This window comes from Hydra vulgaris, chromosome 07 (genome assembly GCF_038396675.1).
Source record: "Hydra vulgaris chromosome 07, alternate assembly HydraT2T_AEP".
In the NCBI taxonomy this organism is placed as follows: domain Eukaryota; kingdom Metazoa; phylum Cnidaria; class Hydrozoa; order Anthoathecata; family Hydridae; genus Hydra; species Hydra vulgaris.
In genome coordinates, this window is record NC_088926.1 from 10,256,184 (window position 1) to 10,272,500 (window position 16,317).

Consider the following 16,317-nt stretch of genomic DNA (forward strand, 5'->3'; position numbering starts at 1 on the left):
CATACAAATTTAATTAATAGTTTATATTATACTACAAACCTCAAATATTTTAAAAACCGCGTACACATATTAAAAATAATTGCTAAATAAAAACTGTTAATTGCAAACTACATAAACGTCATGTTCTACAATCTTTATTTTACGATCTAAGTTCTCCGATTTACATTCTTTCTTCTTCCTTTTCGGACCGTTTTTCTCTTTAGACTGGTTAGTTCGCAATAAACACAACAAGAAATTTATCACATTTCTCTATCTTGTCATCGAACTAGCATCCACTTAACTTCCTTTCTTAAAAATTCAACCAATAGTTTATGCTATATAAATATTCATTTTGAAAACCGTGTTAACATATTAAAAATAATTACTAATTAAAAACTATGCCAATCGCAATTAGGGGGAGTCAAAAAAAAAGCAAAAATTTAAAAAACCAAAAAACCAAATCTCCTAAATGTGTTATATACTTTTTTTAGGGGTTGTCCAAGAATTTAACATTCCTAATATTATAATAAAATCAAAGATTAGTAGCAGATTGAACTTTTTTCAAAAAACTTTTTTCAATCTGTTACCAAGCGAAGTTAAAGAGTAAAAAAAAAGTTCCATTAAAAAAATTTATTCTTTTAGATTATATTGCATAAAAAATGACTTTTATTTTTAAACTAAAAATTCACTTTTTTTCATTTTTATCTTGTCTCGATAAAGATTTTAATTAAAAAAAAAACTATTTAATGAATGATTTGAATATATATTGAATGTTTAATGAATATTTGGTATTGAACTATTTTTTAAGTAACTTAGATCTTTCTAAGTTACTTAAAAAATATCTCTATTGCATCAGAAGCCCGAAAACAATATCCTTGTTGATACTATTGTATTTTATACTTTTTTTAGCCAATACAATTACTGCAAAATATATTTAAATTCTGAATATCGTCAACAAATGTACATATTTGTTAAAAGCATGTTAAAACAAGTATAAGGACCAAAAATTAAAGTTACTTAAGTGTTATGAGTTATATATAAGTGTTATAAGTTATATACTAATACTATCGATATATTATATTTTTTATTGATATTGACCCAATATTCTGCTAGAGTAATTTCAGTTATGCCATGATAAAAAATTCAGAACAGAAAATATGGCTTGAAGTTTAAAAGGTCGACATTAAAACTATTTGTGTTTTGCACGATTTCCCATAATCAATTAACTTATGTTTTTTAATTATTGTTTATTTCCTATAGCTTTTGAACACTTCTATTAGTTGCTGGTTTTCAAAATTTATTTTGCGATTTTAATTTTGTTTTACTCTAATTATATTTTATTTACTTTTGTAAACCTGTCTAATTATATGTAATTTATGTTTTAGTAAATATTCAAATTGTAAATGATTGTACTTTTATAAAACTTTTCAAAAAAAAAGACGTCTTGAGTAGACGACATTTAGACTTTTAGTTCACACCCGGCAGAGAAGTCGCTCTCAGAACCTCTGAAAAAAAAGTCTCTAGAGTGGCTAGAGAAGGTCTGAAACCAGCAATCACGCGGATGAGAAATCAACGCCCTGTAGACGTCTTTAAGATACCTTTGTGGCAAAGTTACAAGTACTATAAATACTTTGTTATTTTTATTTTTATTATTATTATAATTTTTTTTTATTCTTTTTAAACTATTATTTTGTTAAAGTAACAAAAAGAAGATAAAATAGACAAACAAGCTTTCTATTATGATATATACTATGATATATATCTTATTTTGATACATAACATGTTTTAAATTTTTGCACCAGCAAACAAAAGTATTATTTGTAGATTGTCTTTTATATAGTCTAAACCACAAAAAGAATCATTATGTTTATTTATTTTCTTCTCCACTGTCTCTTGTGGTGTTTCTCAAAGACGTTCACAAGAGCTTGGTCTGGAATGGAACTCCCTGATTTTTTTTGCATAAACACAGCTGTTTTAAAACCTAAATTGTTCTCTTTTTACTTTTTGCGAAAATTTTTACATCGTAGAGGATTTGATTACTAACATCTACAATCTCTTTTTTAAATCACTAGTCGGAGTATTCAGTTTTCATTCTTTTAAGCCATTTTAATATGGTTTTATTGACTTAATGAATCAATCTTCACACGTTTTGATAAATTTCTTGATAATGGACGTCAAAGATTTTATCTTTATTCCTATTCCAGGTAGAACAAGTATTTAGTGAAACATCAAATTACTTCTCATCATAATGAAGGTAAAGAATTACTTGCTTACGCTATGTTTCAATAATTAATAAGCAGAGTTGTTAAAAAGGCTAAAAATAGCAAGGCCAACGCCACATGTTCAAAGGCCAAGGCCAAGGCCAAGGCCAAGACCAAGGCTCAAAGTTTTAAGGCCTAGGTCTACGCAGACATTAACTAAGGCCAATTATAATTAAGACTGCAGGTAGCAAATGCTGTGACAATAAAACCACATAATATGAAATTAGACCAAGATTATGCGCAGAATTTGACCAAGTCAATAAGAAAATTTATTTGGAGATACATATAAAAACCAAAAAAAAAACAAATACATAAAAATAAAAGATTAAAACTTTAAAATACATAAAAATAAAGAATTATGTTTTTTTGTTCTTGATGCTAACAACTAATATTAACATCTTTTAATTTAATGTTAATATTAGTTGTAAGCATTAACTATAAGTCATAAGCATTACTATCAATATAATGCCTATAAGTCTTTACTACATTTAAGAAAAATCAAAGTTTCAAGTAACGAATTAGACAAACGAGCTTTATGAGGGCACATCGTCAATCCACTCTGATAAGACAGGAGCTGACGTTGCAGAGACACAGAAATACTTGTCAAATATAGATTTCTAATTTTTCAATATTTTTTCATTGTGTACAGTTTTTTTAACAAAAAATCTTTTTGATTAAATTCTAGTGATTTATTCGTTCAAGTTTGTCAAAAATATCTAGTTTGTAAAACATAATTTTATTATTATTATTTTTTTCGGTTAAGGGCTTTTGAATCTGAGGTGTAACACAATTTTAGTAGATGTCTATGTGGTTGCTGGTGTTCTTGAGCAAATCTTTAATAGTTCGGTGGCCTACTATCAAAGGATAACTAAAATATTTATAATGATGGATCCATAAAATATTTAAGAAATCGAGTGCCTTTTTTTTTTAGGAGACGCAAATGTGATAAAAAAGAAAAATATTTCAACATTTATCCCCCCCCCCCCCCATTTTCACTAAAAATTCCTGGATCCGTCACTCGTTAAAAGTTGGATTTTATTAATTAAATTATTTAAAAAACGCTGTTAAAAATGCATTATAACAGCTTTTTTTAAACAGATTTAGATTGAATAAAAGCAGTATAAATAAAAGAAAATACTTTATAGTAAATTAAAATTTAAATATAATAAAAACTACTTTAATTCAAAAAACCTTTAAAATTCTGTTTTTAATTTTAGGAAAAATCCACGTGTTTAAATCTTTTTTTAAATTGTAAAATGTTTTAACTAATAAAAAACGTTAGAACAATTTTATGACTTGCGAACGATGTAAAGATGTAACAATTTTATGACTTGTGACGATGTAAAAATGTAATAATTTCCCATTAACCAATCATCTCATTAATTACTGCTTAGAAATGGCTAGTCAAAAACGGCAATTTAAACCGTAACATAAAATACAAAATTAGGTTCTAAAGCATACATGTAAACAAAAATAACTATTGTAGAGGAAAATAACTGTAGTAAAATTTTTAAAATGCAAACACGATAGAAAGTTCTGAATTCATAAAGAAAACGTGGAAGGCCAAGGCCAAAGCCAAAGCCAAGGCCAAAATGTTCAAAGTCAAGATCAAGCCCAAGGCCAATAGTTTTAAGGCCAACCCAAGACCAAGGTTTTAATTTTTGGCCTTAATGCAAGGCCAAGACTAAGACCAAGGACTAACAACTCTGCTAATAAATATATGAAAAATATTTTTAAATACACTTTTAATGCCTCGTTTTGCACATGGTTTCCAAAGTTTTTGAGATTTTGTTTGCTATTAAAATGATTTTCTGATAATATATTTATAATTTTTATTGAATTTTTTTAGTGAAGTAGAATACCGCTTTTTTCTTCTTGCTCTTTGTTGTCATGCTTGTTATTAAACAGTAGATATTAGTTTCCACAAAGTTTTATTAGAAAAATTAAAACATTTAAAACTTGGAGAGTGTTCAATAGTTTAATAACCATTTTTAGTCAAAAATATTTCAAAATAAGAAATGTTTTTTATTTGATTTACAGAGAGAGTTTACTGAAAGGTTTCAAAATTCATTCGAATTGTGAAAAATTGTGAAAATTAATATAAGATATATAATATCACTTGTTATTATTTATTATATATAACTTTATTTATAACTCGTTATATGGGGTTAGTATACTTTTTTTAAACAGCAAAAATACCGATGAAAATGAAAAGAAATTAATGCGTTTGAAAGGTTTTGAGGAGATGCATTTTTAATTTAGGTTGAGACTTAAAACAATGATTGAGATAGAGGTTTAAAATGGACACTTCGTGTTGTTTGTAAAATGGACACCTCGTGCTGTTTGTAAAATGGACACCTCGTGTTGTTTGTAAAAGCTCATAAATAATTTCGAGCAGAATATTGAGTAAAAGAAGAAAAAAAAGACGGGAAAAGAAAAGAGAGAAGAAAGTAAAAGAATTCATTTAGAACACGAATAGCTTAAAGAACATCTAGAAACTAAGTTGATATACTGAATACATGGTTTTAATGCAAAAAATAAAGTGTTAAGTGCTTGACTTTAGCGTTAGTAATACATGTTATTAACTATTAGCTGCCATGTTTCCATCTTTACAAATATAACTTTTAGCTGTCTGTTTCCATCTTCTCAAACATAACTATTAGCACCCTGTTTCCATCTTTACAAACTTAGCAAACAAGATGACAAGGAAATTAATTCAAAAGTTTTCACAAAACGAAATAAATGATTTGCAAGCATCTGAATAATTGCAAGAATTGAAAAAAACATAATTATCATAATTAACATAATTATGTAATAAGTTATTAAACTTATTACAGTATGTGAATTTTTTGATAAATTATCGCTTTTAGATGTTTCTGTCACGATAGAGACTTTTTATTGTGCAAGTAATGTAATTTTTGTTTAAGGTTTTTCATAGAATAGGATAAAGAATAAAAATAAAGAATAGGATAGTGCTATATATGATAGTAATGTAATTTTTCTTTTAAATAAATTGGGTGTGGAAAACTAAGTTGTGCAGATTGTACGTTTTTTATTGACAGATCATAATTAATTTTGATGTCTGTTCTTTAAAATGAAAGTGAAATAATGTTCGACAATAAAAACATTATTTTTTTTTTTTTCCACTGTATTTTTACGGCAAAAGTAATTAATGAAAATAATAAAACGTGCTCTATCCAAATCCGACATGGCCACTGCAGACGAAAAGGGTACTTTTTTTTATAACTGCTATTACAAAAACCGGTTTTACGCAGAAAAAATGTTTAAAATGGAACCGTTGTTGTAAAAATGGTAATGTGGTGAGGATTGAACACTTGTTCTTGCTTACAATAAGAGCGCTTTGCCAAGTTTGATTTTGTTCCAATTTACAACTCAGATATATTTTGACTCCAAGTAGATTTTTAAACGCAACTTATTATTAACCTAAAAAACTTGTTGGTTAAAGAAAGCTTTTATATTTAAAAGAAAAATTTTTGTTTTGGTCGCTCTCTTTTTCTTAAGTATAATAAAATTTTGAAATTGTTATACATTTTGTTGAGGGTAAATAAAATTGGCAATGGAAACAGTTACTTTTAAGTTATTTTGACACTAATTTTAATGATAAAAATACAAAATGCAATAAATAAAGTAAAGAAAAAAGGTTTTTCTTTACTTTATCCCTTAAATTTATTTTATCTCAATTAATTTAAACCTGATTACTTGAGCTATTACAAACTCTGACTGAATTTTTAAAGAATTCCTACATTTTTTAATAATATAAATAATTCTTGTTTATTCTATTTAATCGTGAAAATCGTGAAAATGATACAATGACGTCATTGACTTTATTTAAAAAGTAGATATCAAACATCGAGACGATCTAATTTTGATACATTTAAAAAGACTGATCGATTATTGAATCTCTTTGAAGAGCAATTTAAAAGTGTGAACTCGTTGGAAACAAAATGTATATAAAAACTTCGTTGAAAGAGATTTTTATCCATATATTATTAATAGATTTTAATTAACAAAATGTTTCAGGCGTTATATTGATTTAAGAGAAAAAAAATATCAAAAATGTTCTTTATTGAATCAAATCAATAACAAGAAACCTATATGGTCTGATGAAAACGATTTGATTGTTAACAAGATTAGCTTTGGTGTTTAACTTGATTCAAATCCAAACTATTTTAAATGTTTTTCTTCTTTTTTAATTTCTTTTTTTTTTGAAAACAATGATGGTTGTTAGGTTTGTATTCAATATGTAGTACGACTCGTTTTGATTTTTTATACCGAAAGAAGACGTTAAGCTGAAGAAATACGAAGCAAAAGAATTTGTTGGGATTCTTATGCAGTAAGACCAAAGTACAATAAATTGTTTGCGTTTACTTAGGTTTATTACAAATATCGCTGAAATTTTTGTAACAGTTTTTCTAATATTTAATAAATATATAGGTTATTTATTTTTTTATTGGGGTTCTAAAAAAACTTAGTGGCAGCTTTAACTTCTATAATCACAAATTTCTTATTTTTTAAGCCAATTTGGAAAAAAAAAAATTATTGAACTGATTGTTTACTGATTTGAAGACCATTTTTAAATCGTTGTAAAATATACTTAACCTAGTATCGCTGAACCTATGGTTTTTTTTGCTTACTTACTCTAGTATCGTAAAACCGACCGATTTTTGCGTATTTACCCTAGTGCTGTTAAACCAACTGTTTTTGCCAATTTTAGTTCAACATCAATCAATAAGCTATTAGGCCAACAATATTTTTCTTTATTTAGCGTAACTGCATTAGGTTAACGGTTATGTTAACTGCATTCTTGCATTAGTTTGCTAAACAAGCACATGTGGTTGGCTTCGCATTAGCATATGTAAAATATTAATTTATCAATCTTTATCACGTTGTTAAATCATAACTAAAGTCACCATCCGAATAATTTGAGTGGAGTGAATTTAAGAAAGCAATCAGTAAAAAAAAAATAATAATAAATAAATAAAATTAAAAATTAATAACTTAAACTTAATAACTTAAATTTGAAGAAAATTTGAAGTACTATTGGTTTTAGTTCTCTAAAGATTTATATCTCAAAAGGTGCGTGGGTGGTAAGATATCTCACATTAATTAAGTTATTGGCGGATCCAAGTCGTTGTCTGATAAATAAGACGGAAGTCGAAAATAAAAACTCAAAAATATCTTTTTTTTCATTTAAAATTTATCAGAATTTAATAAAATAATACTACTAAAATAATAATTATAAAATAATACTATTAGTAACTAATATTAGTAATACTATTTTTTAAAAAATATAATAAAAGACAGGGTAACCAAAAACATATTTATAATCAAATTGCATCATTATGATAAATGCGGAATTTTTAGGTAAATGCGACACATGGCGTTTGATCCATTAAGGATCGACAAACATATTTGTCACACCCATTATTATATGCATACGTCTACGTCCACGAAAACGTCTAACTATGCATTGAAAATTTTTTCAAAATATTTTTTTTTACATTAATACGTTTGTTCTTTGAAATAATAAAGTTATTTGACTAATCTTTCAAATTTTAAATTAAATAAAGCAACTTGATTGATTAATTAGTTCGATTCTTAAGGTCCTCAAAGGATTCATAGTTTAAGACCTGGGAATTAATAATTGCCGTGGTACTTGTATCTTATTAATAAATTGCATGATTAACCTTTACTTAATTTAGATATTGGAAATTTTATAATTTCCTAAAAAATAAAAAATAAAAATAATAAAAAAATGTCCAGATCTTTTTCAAGTTCCAGTGTTGCCATCTAAGAAAAATTGAAAAGTTTTTTTTATATTTTAATACTTCTTTATTTATTTTCATTTACAATAATTATTTAAAGTTAAGATTAAAAACAACAGTAAGTGTAATGCATTATCTAAAAATATTATTATATTAAATATACTATTATAAATTATTTCGACAAAAAAATCATATATTTTGGCGGGTATTATTTCTGAGAGAATTTGTAATTATATAAGATTATATAGATTTTTTTTAAATGAAAAATTTCTAAAAATATTGGCTTTTTATAAAGCAGAATTTCTCGAAAATCAAAGATGTTTAACGTAATTGTAATTAGTTTATACTAATTCGTAACTTAATTAGGCTCGCGTTGGCTATTGCAGCTATGAGTGAACCAAAGAATAAGTGTGTATAAGGCGATGTCTAGGCATCTGTTAGGTAAGTTCGTGGAGGAAAATTTTTTATTTAAGAAATAGTTACATTTATCAGCATATATCAATTAGCATACGACTATTTTTTTTTAATAAGAACCACCATTTTGTTTTTTAAGAAAGAAAAAAAAAAGGAAATTTATCTTAAAAATATTGACATTTATGAATAAATAATAAAAATAAGTTGCAATTTCACAAAACATTTATTGCAAACGAGATATTATTAAAATAAATTTGTAAAATAAAGTATTTCACTTTTATCTTCTCCAAGTCAACAAAAAGCTGAGTTTTTATTTTTATTTTTAAATTTAACTGTTTTTTCAGTTGTTGTTTTTTTGTGTGTGCGCATAATTAAGAAAAGGATTCGCAAATTATGGTTGAGCGCGTATAATTATGTATAATAAAACATTACATAAATAGTTTAACTAAATTTATAATATAAATTTAACTAAATTTTTCATAACTTTTTTATTGCATAATTTTTTGTTAAATGAATAGCGTGACTCGGTTTTTCGTTTATCTAATATTTTGTAGTTGAAAATTGTAATATATTGTTTATTTGCTAGGTATATATCTAAAATAACAGTCAGTGATATTTTGTAGGTTACTTTTATTATAAATCCAAATTTCTTTTTCTTTCTGCATAAATTATTTTTCTCTCTACTTTGTATAAACAAGTTATCTCTATGTGCACGAACGAATCCTTTTTTCTTCTCACTTTGCACAAATAAGTTGTATATTTTTTCTTTCTCTACAGTAAAGAATTCACTCTATCTTAGCATGAATGAATTCTCTCACAGCACGACGCATGAATGAATTCTCTCACAGCACGACTAAATTTAAAATTGTTTAACTTCTATTACTTATAACATACTAACAATAGAGCTAACCAAAACTAAAAAAAAAACAAATATTACTATAGAACTATAGAACTAACAAAATTGACTAAAAAAAAAATAAGGGACAAAAGCACCTGAGTGACATGATTGTTGAAAAATGAGTAGTGGTGGTAAAAGAGGTTGCTCTTTGCTACTCTATATTTTTTATACCTTCATAACCTAATTATTAAATACAACCTTTAAACAAATCTACTTTTTCATAAACTATAAACTATCGGTCTAATAAATTATCGCCCTCATAAATAATCGGCCTAATAAATTATTGGCCTAATAAATTATTGGCCTAATAAATTATCGACCTATTAAATGGGGTAAAAAACGTACATAGCGTATATAAAAAATAAAAATTAACAAATGAGTTAGTTTTTTTTAAAAAAACTCACAACCGTTGGTTACTTGATTCGTTAGAAAAATTTATTAGAATTTTTCCAACAACTTATAAATGGAAAATTGAGATTATAAAGAGCTTAGTTGTTTATAATCTCAATCGCATGTTTATAATCTCAATCGCATGTTTATAATCTCAATCGCATGTTTATAATCTCAATCGCATGTAATAATTATCAAACTCTTATATTGTCTCAATCGTCAAAATTCTTTTTAACTCTTCATATTTTCAACAATCAATACCAATATGAACAAAAAGTTCTGTCAGTAAATCGTGGTAATTTAAACACTAACTTTTTTTTATCTAACATTGTTTTCTTGAGCCTCATGAGAGCAGTAACAAATATTTTACTTGGCTTAAAAGAACATTCGTTTAGCCACACCGTTTTCCTTTGATCCTTAAAAAGTTTAAGTTAACATGATTTAACTGTTGTATTGAAACAAAACTTTAAAAAAAAATCGCAACGTTGTATAAACTTTTTTAAATACTAAATTTTTAAATATTTTATTTCTAGAAACGAAAACAAAAACATGCGTGCAGAATATTATTTTGAGCTGACGGAACTTTACGTGTGCTTGGAGCTTTAATACTTTTTTCTTTCATTCTTTTATGTGCATGAACTAAATAAAACCAAGTTTTATAGTTTATGTTTAAAAAAAGCAGGGATTATCTCCTCAGATATTTTCGGACTTATTTTAATGAAATTGTAATATAAATAACCGACAAAGTTTGCAAATAACAACACTGTTGTTCCAAAGCAATTTTTAAAATTCCTACCAGTGGTCCGAATTTTCCAATGTTAAAACGTCTCATACTATTGTCAAACTATAAGGAAACATGATTTAATATGACTTTTTAGAATGGTCAAGAGAATTAGAATGTATCTAAGCTTGATAAATAATGCTGACTCTTCATAAGTTTATTAAATGAAATTATTTATAGTAAAATAATTATAGTATTTATTTTATATAATAAATATTTTATTATTTATTTTTATTGATTTATTTTATCATTTTATAATAAATCATAAAATACTTTTCGGCTATTCTTATGCAGACTATCATAGTCTCATCCTTTAACTTGATAAATATAACATACTCAATAAATATAACATACTTGATAAATATAACATACTCAATAAATATAACATACTTGATAAACTCCACTCGCAATTCATTAGCGAGTTTAAATTCTTTAGAATGAAAGTGCTGTTTTCTTAATAATCTCAGTAGCTGTTTTTAAGTTTGTTTAAATTCAACTTGAATAGTAAACAGAGCTGTTTGGTTATCTTTTCATCGTATCCAAATAATTTTTTGGATACGCAGTTCTTGCTTTTAAGCAATTTTGAAAGCAAATTCTTATCGCCCGTTTAAGTTCGATTAACTGGGAACAGAATACTACATGTTCTAATATTACTACTTAAAAATCAACATAAATCAAGTTTTAAAATGCTTGTTAACAGCGGCGTACGTAAGCTAAATGGTGCCCATGGTAAACACCAAGCGTGCACCCCTTCCAACGATAAGTTGCATTCATTTGTTTTTCTGAATAACTACTTTAAAATTGGGCAAAAAAGCACAATTGTATTATCATTTTATTAAAATTTTATTTTTCTTGCTTTAGTTGACCCAAATTGTTTATCTATTTTATCAAAGTCAAATTCATCAGTCATATCTTGTTTTATGCTCCTCAAAGCAAGATCACATAATCGACTTTGTCCCATCGAGGTTCTCTAATATGAAAATATCAAATTTAATTTACTAAATGATGTTTTGCAACTGACAATAGAAACTGCTATTGCCAGCAATGTTTGCAATGCTATACGCAAATCGGAAAAACGATTTCATCTCCATACTGAACTATAAAATGGAGCAATTGTTCTGGGTTTGAATTTTTTTCGCCACGGTTTGTTAGCAGCGTTTTAAAATCCAAAACTTTTTCATATAATTCTTGCTGATCCACATCACAATTGTAGGCTTCCCCAAACTTTCACTACTCTTTTTCAGGTAGCTTGTTTTGGTTTCAAAACACAACACTTCCATATCAAAAAGAAATCCAAATTTTTCATTAATTTCTTGCAAATCAACGCTTCTACTTTTCAATTTATTCAATAGACGGTTGACAGTTCCTACCATAACTTATTTTATTTCTTCTTTAACTGATAAACCAGCATCTCTCGATATTTCACCATTTATTCTTTTCTTTCTTTTTTGACGTCTTTCAAATTCAATGTCTCGTTCATTGCAAACTCGAATTCCTTTTTTCAGTGAGTCACTAGCTAACATTTCTTATTCAAAATGAAAATAACTTTGGAAAGCTTTTGAATCTAATGCTGCATCATGTAAGTTCATTTTAGGACCCTGAAACCTTTTTTGAACGTTATAAAATTATATATTAATATTCGGTCATACAGTTGCTTTGCGTCGCTTTTGGTTTTACTAGTCGTGCTTTCATTGTCCATTATGTTCCGTAAAACTTCCACTATTTCCTCCTGATATTTGAAGGCAGGTTTTATAGATTCCATTTTTGCGCCCCACCTGGTAGCGGAGTCAGACCTAAAAGCCACAGGTAAAACAGCTTGGAGCTCTTCCGAGAGCTGGGATGAACGAGAGAAGAAGAAGAAGTATAGTGCATCGATAGTTTCAAAAAAGTTTGTTATCATTACTTTTTCTTTGGATGCATGCACGCCTACTAAATTAAGTGAATGATTATCACAATTCACTAATATTTTCATGTTTTTTTTTCAGGATTCTTTAATAAGCATCAGTTTTGTGTCCAGGGATAACAGCAGCATTATCAAAACACAGTAATCTACAATCTTATAAATTCATATTGTCATCATCTAACTGCTATATATATATAATCTCAATATTTCTCGAATCAAGCTTGCAACGTCCTTATCGCTTATTTGCATAAAATCAAAAAATGATTTTTAATCTAAACAGTCTTTTCCTTAAAAATTATGTCAACATATCTTACTACCTCAGAGATTTGATCACAATTAGCTTGATAAGGAGTCGAGTCAAACATTATTCCATGATGTGAATAAACTCGTGGATGCCATGATGTGAATAAACTCGTTCTGAATTTTCGATGAAAGATATAAAGTGAATCCATGGTTGCTCTCCGCAAATCTTTTGTATTCTTTTATTACAAGAACAAAATTAAAAATTAGTTTCAACAACCAATCAAATTTCCTGTATTAAAATTCAGACTGAAGTGGTTCTTTGTGGCCACGCAAAGCCAAATTTTCATCGCAAGGTATTTGATGTAATGTGAAAGTCTTTTCAAAATATCATATATAAAAAAAGACAGCAAATTCAAAATGAAGACTTTTTGGAAAGTGAATAAACTAACCATAAAGGCATCACTTGCTCTTCAAGATCATTTCTTAATTTATCTTTGAAACAAGTTTTGTTTATAGAACAATTTAGCGAGCAAAAAAAAAAACCTTGTTGTTTTGAAAGTACTTTGAACCGAGTTTTATTTCTTCAATTCTCAACGCATCAGTTACAATAGCCTTTTCTAAATTTAAGAAGACCGATGTGGCATTCTTCAATTGCTCTAGATATGAGATTTTTTATATTTTCTGCGTCTTTGGACATCAAGATTTTAGATACTTTAAGGTCATCAATATTTATTTCTTTGTCAACCCTAACTTTTAATTCTTCAGAAGTAGCAGACTTTCTATAACCTGACTTCCCTAAAGACCTTGTCAATATAATTATAAATATCTTTTCTACGTAATTAGATATTGTGTCGAACTTATTTTTGATTGAACTTAATCCAGCATCTTCTAATTATTTAGAATTTGCAGAATTTTCAGAACATTCTAAAGAAGTCGCGTTTGTGCTTGATTTTTGTAAAACTTCTTAAAAATTTTTCTATTTTTTCCACTCATTTTACCTCTAACAAGCGTCTTTAGATGTTTAGGAGTTTAGATATTTCTTTTTCGTATGCAGTCTTTAATCCACATATTCATATTTATAAAAAAGCATTTTTTTTTTTGGTTTCGCTTTTTCCCGCCCCCTTCAATTGGCGACAATTGCACGTACCATGCCTGCCATACCCTAGTTACGCCACTGCTTGTTAAGTACAAAAAATTGGCAATTTTATTTTACAGTAGAAAACAGTATACAAAAAAAAGCTGTTCTCGCACTACAGCTCTGCTTTTTTACTCAAATAACGCGAGCGCTAACTGTAAAAAATGTAACCAGCTGGTTAACATAAAACAGAATACTCCGAAGCAGATTAAAGACGAATCAAAACAACTATCATTATTTGTGGATTTCAATACAGTTAATTTTGAATGTTTCTTTTAAAATTTAGAAAAAGTATAAAATAAAGATTAAGTTAATAGTAAAAACTAGAGGATATGAAAGCCAAAAAAAACTAGAGGATATGAAAGCCAAAAAAAATTTTTTTTGGGGAATGACAAAAAACTTTCGGAAGCTGGTGATGCATCAGTATAAAAAGAAAGCAATGGTTTATATAAAGATATTGATAAGTTCATTGATATTTTAATCACTGAAAGGTATATTGAGCCATTCTCTATAATTGTAAGAAATGCAGTGATTTTGGTTGAGTTATTTTAAAAGTTTCTGAGAAAACAAAACTACACAGAAGATGCTAAGAACTTGAAGTTAAAATGCTTGAAGTAAATTGTTATTACATATATGTATGCATGTATATATACGTATGTATGTATATATACGTAAGTATGTATATATATGTAAGTATGTTTATATATGTAAGTATGTTTATATTTGTAAGTATGTATATATATGTAAGTATGTATATATATGTAAGTATATATTATACATACATACTACATAAAAAATTAACCTAATTTTCCTCTTTACTTAGTGTATTTTTATAATAAAAATACGCACGACATATATATACATACTTACACACACACACACACACACACACACACACACACACACACACACACACACACACACACACACACACACACATATGTATATATATACATATGGTGTATATATGTAAGTATATATATATATATATATATATATATATAAATATATATATATATATATATATATATTTATATATATATATATATATATATATATATATATATATATATATATATATATATATATATATATATATATATATATATATATATATGGTGTATATATGTAAGTATGTATATATATGTCGTGCGTATTTTTATTATGGAAATAAAAAAATTATTATGGAAATAAAAAAAGAGTAAAATTAGGTTAATTTTTTATATCATATATTTTTTCTGTTTAACGTTAAGTGAAATATATGTACTTTAATAAAGTTAACAATGCATAATCCCTTCTCTTTTAATCTCAAATCTGTTTGAACTTTTTTTTTTATCCCAGGGGCGGAATTTGCATTTTCTGGAGGATTAGATTTTTAGTTCTGACTAAACTTCAAACATTTATGTTTATAATTATTTCAAATAAGGATGCTTTTCGAAAAATTGTAAAGATCGAAGTCTCAGATTAAATAAGGCCCCAAATCTTTATCTCCCTCCTGCTTCAAACGTGAGAGCAATAAGTTAATAAAATAATTTTTATGCTATTCTCAACTAAATTAGTATTTATTGATAAGTTTTAAATATCATACGATAGTCTCTTAGCTTTTAAAATATATAGCCATATAAAATTTGTAGCACCCTCAAATTGAGTGAGCGTCAAACTTTTTATGATTTATAATTTATTTATAAAAGTTTGGAGTTAGCTCCATATCTGGAAGCTAGCTATTTCAAAAACTAAAAAAATGCAAAATGCGCCTCTGTTTTGTCCATCTCTATGGAGGCTCTTATTATCCTTATTATGGTTAACTAATAAATAATTTCTAAGTAACAAAATAGATAATAATTTAGGTAGATTTTAAATCTACAATCAGTGTGTTTCACTACAATAACATTCAAACTTTTTGCAAAAAATCAGAAAAAATCAGAATCCATCATGAATGAGCTAAAAAATTTCACATTTGAACGTGGGAAAATGTTAAATAAGCTAAAATTAAATAACAATTAAACTAACGTTGTAAAAGTAGTTTCCAGTATTACATATATCTTAAATAACGCGTCTTTCTTATCCAAGTACAACTAACCATAACATTTCCCATACATAATAAGCAGCAATGACTTTTTAATATCATTTTAATATTATTTTTTATTATAAAAGGTTTAATTTTTAAAAAAGACATTCCATGGAATATGAAATAATCGATTTTGCAAAAGATCATGACAAAAGCTTATGATACTGTTACTAAAAGATTAATGAGTGTTCTATAGCAAATAAACTCTCTTTGAATATCGATAAAACTAAAACTTCAATCCGAGAATTTTCCACTATAACTCCTCCATTTTTTCCAATTTAAATTTAAAACTGATCAGCCAAAAAAATATAATCGCATAGATACAGTGGCGTCACTAGGAGGGTACGGTCCGCACCCGGTGACACCAATCTCAGCAACGCCACTTCATAGATGTGTTTATTAGTCTAGCATTATAAATAGTTGTAACTCCTTAATCCCAATATAGTTTAACATTAAATT

General features: G+C 26.9%; 1 protein-coding gene across 1 annotated transcript in view; it reads left to right on the forward strand.

Annotated features, from left to right (window-relative positions):
• The first annotated feature begins 1,350 nt into the window (after nucleotides 1-1,350).
• LOC100211138 (potassium voltage-gated channel protein Shaw) overlaps nucleotides 1,351-16,317 on the forward strand; it is a 31,794-nt gene continuing 16,827 nt past the window's right edge. The window contains exon 1 of the mRNA XM_065801003.1: nucleotides 1,351-1,596. The gene's annotated coding sequence lies outside the window, so the exon portion shown is untranslated. The remainder of the gene's footprint in view (nucleotides 1,597-16,317) is intronic.